Genomic DNA, 6,133 nt, shown 5'->3' with positions numbered 1-6,133 from the left:
GAAACAAAACAAAAATTTTTTAATTAAAGTTCCCTTTCTAATCTTGTATTTCCACAAACCTATGATGGTACTTTTAAAATAAAAACTTCAAGAAAAGCTCATTTGATGCTTATACCACTTGGGAATCCATCTTAAAAGCTATCTTTTTAAACATTTCCTAAATAGTCATCTTTCAAAATCAATACTGCCTTTCTCCTGGAATTCACTGTGTAGTCTCAGGGCAGCCTCGGACTTACCGTGATCCTCCTACCTCTGCCTCCCAAGTGCTGGGTGGGATTAAAGGCGTGCGCCACCACGCCCGGGGAGTTAATTCTTGCAATTAACCGGTGAGTCAACTTCCTAGCCTCCAGTTAGTTCTTGGGGACACAGGTGCACCTTGGTTAGATGTGCATCGGCCTGGTGTTGCCAACACTGTGGGCTTGATCATCCCTAGTACTGTAAGGTTCCCAAAGGACACATAGTTGATCCTTGGTATGATTTACTTTTTCTTCTTTCTTTTGAGGCAGTCGCACACCAGCCCAGGCTGGGATAAAGTCGCCCTGGCCCTCGGTGTGATTTTAAAGGCTGGCCACATCGCTCTGTGGTAGAGCACGGCGAAAGCCCTTGCTTTGATCCCCAGTACCCCATGAACACAACAACAAAAAGCGTCTCATTTTTTGTTTGTACTTTTTTGTGTGTCCAGCACACATTCATATGGTGGTCAGAGAGTAACCTTGCGTGTCCTTTTCAAGCACTGTCTATCCTTTTTTGAGACAGCGATCCTCCTACCTCTGCCTCCCGAGCACTGGGATTAAAGGTGTGCACCACCATGCCTGGCCTAAAATCAGTACTGTTTGAAATTGTTATTGTTACTATTATTACTTTGGCTTTTTGAGGTAGGATTTTGCTAATTAATTTTTTTGAGATAGGGTCTTGTTCTGGCCTAAGCTAACCTGGAACCTTTTACTATGTAGTCTCAGGGAGACCTTGAACTCATGGCGTTCATCCTACCTTTGTTGAGTGCTGGGATTAAAAGCGTGCACCACCATGTCCTACTACAGAGAAGATGGGTACACCAGGGCCTTTGGTGTACCAACTCCAGATTTATGCGCCCCTTTGTGTGTCTGGCTTTATGTGGGTACTAAGGAATTGAATTCAGATGGTTAGGCTTTGCAGGCAAGTACCTTAGTGGCTGAGCAATCTTTCCAGCCCTATTATGTTTCTTTGTTTTGGTTTTTTGAGGTAGGGTCTCACTCTAGCCAAGGCTTACCTGGAATTCACTAAGTAGTCTCAGGGTGGCTTCAAACTCAGTGATCCTCTTTTGAGTGCTGGGATTAAAGGCGTGCACCACCACACCTGGCAAGTTCATACTTTTTTGAGAAAGCTTTTTGGAACATGGAAGTAGTTGTCCAAAGTGCCAGGAAGCCTGGGCTGCTTAATCCCAGCACTAGGGGAGGCTGAGGTAGGAGGATCATCAAGTTCAAGACCAGCCTGGAGCTACAGGGTGAGTTCTATGTCAGCCCTAGGCTACAGGCTACTTCCTGGAAAAACAAGTGCCCAAAAGTTGGAGAGGTGGCTCAGCAGTTACAAGGCATTTTGGATGTAAAAGCCAGACACAGAGTGGCGCCAGCATTGGCCTCATCTGCTCTGCTGGTTCTCACTACAGGTCCATCCCTTCCAGTTCCCAGTTTAGCTTTCAGTTCAGCTGCCGCCACCCTAACCCTCCCCCCCCCCCGCCCCCCAACCTTCCTCTGTAAAGAGCCAAGGCAAATGTCAGCATGAGCCTGTTCTGTCCTGCCAGCCACTGCTCACAAACGGAAATAAAAAAAAATTATTTGTGTATGTGTGCACGTGTGCTTGTAGCTGCAAATGAACATCAGACTTTGCATCCAGCATGTGGGTGGCTTTGGAATTGAATCCTACCCTGCAGACTTTGTGAGCAAGTACCTTCAGCTGCTGAGCCATCTTCACAGTACACAAAGTGAATTTTTTTTTTCCCCTCGAGGTAGGGTCTCTGTTTCAGGCTGACCTGGAATTAACTATGTAGTCTCAGGGTGGCCTTGAATCCTCCTACACTCTGCCTCCCGAGTGCTGGGATTAAAGGTGTGAGCCACCATGCCAGGCCAAACTGAATTTTAAGAAAAAATATTTTTTTCTTAAAAAATTTTCTTAAAAAATTTTTTTCTTAAAAAAAATTTATTGTGTATGAGTGCTGCAGGGCCTCTAGCCACTGCCAATGAACTCTAGATGCGTGTGCCACTTTGCATCTGGTTACATGGGTACTGGGGAATTGAACCCAGGTCCTTAGGCTTTGCAGAAAAGTACCTTAACCATTGAGCCATCTCTTTAGCCCCACAAACTAAATTTTAAAATGCTACAGAGCTGGAGAGATAGCTTAGCAGTTAAGGTGCTTACCTGTTTGACACCCCAGATGCACAAGGTAACACATGCACAAGGTGGTTGCACATGCATCTGGAGGTCAGTTACAATGGGTGGAGGCTCTGGCATGCCAATTCTCTCATGCCTTCCATCTTTTCTTCTGGGTAAGGTTTCACCCTGTGCCACAGGTTAGCCTAGAAATTGCAGTCTTCCTGCCTCAGCTTCCCAAGATTGGGTGTGTGCCACTATGCCTGGTCCCCATCTTTGACCTGTTTTCCAGTGTTTAAACACAGGATTCTCATATCTTTACAATATATATATATATTATATATATATATATTTTTTTTTTTTTCTTTTTTCTAGTCCAAGTTGATCAGATGCATTGTTTGTGGGAATGGTTTTTTCTCACATGAATATTTTCTCAGAAGTGAGTTTCCCTAAGAATCTGAGGACCCTGGGGTTGGGGGTATTGTCTTTGGTATGGGTACTTTTTTTTCTTTTAAAAAGAGGCAGAGAATGGGTACATCAGGGCCTCCAGCCCCTGCAAACGAACTCCAGATGCATGCGCCACCTTGTGCATCTGACTTACGTATTGGGGCAATCAAGCCTCAAACTGGGGTCCTTAGGACTAACAGGCAGGTGCTTAACCGCTGAGCCATCTCTCCAGCCCTCAGCCTTACTCTTTTTAACTTTACAAACCAAAGTAGGATTGACAACGCACAAAATTCCAGAGCCTAATCATTAAGCTACAACCTTACATCTACTTAAGAGGTGAAAATAAATTGCCATTTTGTCAGTCCCTTAGCCCATTTTGGGTTTACATTTCTACCCCAAACTTAAGTTTGGCTTTTGTAACTGAAGTACTTACTCTGCTGAGAACAGGAATGGTTTGTCAGAACATAAAGGCATTTAAGCATTAGTATCTGATGACTTGCATGTATGTTTTCTTACCATTTGCTTGACATCTCAGTTCAGGAAGGCAGTATGGAGACTTTTGTTACATTGGTTGGTCACAGCTGTCTCTATTTCCTGAGAGCCTGGATGCCCTTCCACACGTTTTTTTCCATTTTGAAAGCCCAACCCCCCAGGTCTTTGCCCTGCTGGAATCTGGCCATTTTTAACCTCTTGTGAAAGCAGCTGGCACCGGGGAGTCCAGATAAGACAGTCCTGGGATTTGAATCCTTGGGTACTGGTGTGCTCTAATTATTATTTTCTTTTTTGGTAGGATTTCACTCTAGTCCAGGCTGACCTGGAGTTTATGTAGTCTCAGGGCAGCCTTAAACAGCGATCCTCCTACCTCTGCCTCTCAAGTGCTGGGATTAAAGGCCACGCCGGGCATAATTATTTAGCTTTTGATCCCTACCCAGGAGCAGAGCAAGATGGCTCACACCTTTAAATCCAGTTGAGGTAGGAAGATAGCTTGCAGTTCAAGGCCTGCCTGGACTATAGAGCAAGTCCAAAGTAGTCTGAGCTAGTTAGACCTTGCCTAAAAAATAAGGACTGGAGAGATGGTTTAGCAGTTAAGATGCTTGCCTGTGAAGCCTAAGGACCCAGGTTTGATTTCTCAGCACCCACATAAGCCAGATGCACATGTGTCTGGAGTTTGTTTGCAGTGGTTGAAGGCCCTGGGGTGCCCATTCGCTCCTCTCTCTCTAGTAAATAAATAAAATAAAAATTTTTTGGAAATAAAAAAACAAGTTTTGGGGGTTTTGTTGAGTCTGTCTTGTTATGTAGTCCAGGTTGGCTTTGTACTTGTACCCTCCAGATCCTTGGTCCCTCAAATGCAGGAATTAAGATGTGCATCACAGCCAGGCCTGGTGATGCACACGTTTAATCCAAGCACTTGGGAGGTAGGATTGCTGTGAGTTCTAGGTCACCCCGAGACTACATCGTGAATTCCAGGTCAGCCTGAGTTAGATGGAGACAATACCTCAGAAAACAAAAAACAAAAATGTGCGCAAGAATAATTTTAAGATCTTATGTAAAGTTCCTTAGAGCCACAGGTAAGGAATGCAAATGGTAGCTCTTAATAAGTACACACCATTAAAGCTACTGTGTTAATGTGGCACAAAGGGAGCAAAAGCCTGTGCCACCTGCCCTATTTAAATCTGCACATTACCTGCTAAGGCTTTAAGAAATATTTTAATGAGTTGATTTGACAGAGGAAGAGGGAGAGAGCGAGAAAGACTGGGAGAAAGGGTGTGCCAGGTCTTCCGGCCAATGCATGTGCCCCTTGTGCATCTGGCTTACATGGGTCCTTTGGCTTCGCAGGCAAACGCCTTAACTGCCAAGCCATCCCTCCAGCTTTTTTTTTTTTTTTTTTGAGGTAGTTTCTACTCCAGGCTGACCTGGAATTTACCATGTAGTCTCTGGCTGGCTTTGAATTGAAGTGACAGCAATCCACCCAACAGACTAGCCTGCTTTTTTGTTTTTTTTAAGTGAGATAACTGGCATGCCAGGGTCTCCATCCATAAAACTGAACTGCAGATGCATGCCTCACCTTGTGCGTATGGATTACATGGGTTCTGGAGAGTTGAACATGGGTCTTCAGGCTCCGCAGACAAATGCTGAACCGTCTCTCCAGCCCCCTCCCCCTTTTTTTGAGGCACTCTAGCTTAGGCTGACCAGGAACTCCCCTGTAGTCCCTCTAACTTTGGATGATCTGCCTACCTCAGCCTGCTAAATGTTGAGACTAAAGACAGTTAGACTTTAAATAAAGACACATCCAGTGAATTAGACTAAAACCATCATTAAGATAGTGGATTCACTTGGCCTCCTGCAGTTTTATTGTGGATTTTTGTTGTTTCCTTAACTTCCAGTCATACTTCAATCAAATGGTAGTGTTCCCGCCTCCCTCTGTCAACTTGAGGACAACTTCCTTCAGGTGCTGCTACCATTAAAAAATATATCTTGGGCTGGGGCTTAGTTGTTAAGGCACTTGCCTGAGAAGCCTAAAGACTTATGTTCTACTCTCCAGATCCCAGATCGCCAGATGCACAAAGATGAGGCAACTGCATGGTTGCTCTTGCCCACTAGGTGGCCCAAGTGTCTGGAGTTTGATTGCAGTGGCTGATGTCCTGGCACGCCAATTTTCTCTCCTTTCTCCCCAAAATTAAAAAAAAGTTATCTTGCCACTGCAAATGAACTTGACACATGTATCACTTGGGGTGTCTGGTTTTATGTGGTTACAGAGCAGAACCCAGACCAGCAGGCTTTGCAAGCACCTTTAGCCACTAAGCTGTCTCCCCAGCTCTGTGTACCTTTTTTTTTTTGAGGTAAGGTCTTACTCTAGCCCAGACTGACCTGGAATTCACCCTGTATTCATTCACAGGGTGGCCTTGAACTCACGGCGATCCTCCTACCTCTCCCTCCCAAGTGCTGGGATTAAAGGTGTGCGCCATCACGTCTGGCTGTCTCCCTTTTATGAGAAGATCTCTCATTGGGTAGACTGGTGGCTGGCTAGCCAACACGGCCCAGGAATCCTCCCATCTTCCCCTCCCTAGTGTTGGGATTGTAGGCAGACAATACCATGTCCAATTTATTTTTTGTGGGTTTTGGGGACTAAGATCCTTTACTGACTGAGCTCTACTCCCAGATTCTTTTGTAATTAAAAAAGATTAGGGCTGGAGACAAGGCTTAGTAAAGTTAAGGCATTTTTCTGTGAAGCCTAAGGACCCATGTTCAACTCTCCAGATCCCAGATAAGCCAGATGCACAAAGGTGAGGCAAGCACAAACTTGCACAAGCCCACTAGGTGATACAAATATCTGGTTTGA

This window comes from Jaculus jaculus, chromosome 12 (assembly GCF_020740685.1).
Source record: "Jaculus jaculus isolate mJacJac1 chromosome 12, mJacJac1.mat.Y.cur, whole genome shotgun sequence".
Taxonomy (NCBI): Eukaryota; Metazoa; Chordata; class Mammalia; order Rodentia; family Dipodidae; genus Jaculus; species Jaculus jaculus.
The sequence above is the reverse complement of the archived record's forward strand: the minus strand, read 5'-3'. Positions refer to the sequence as shown.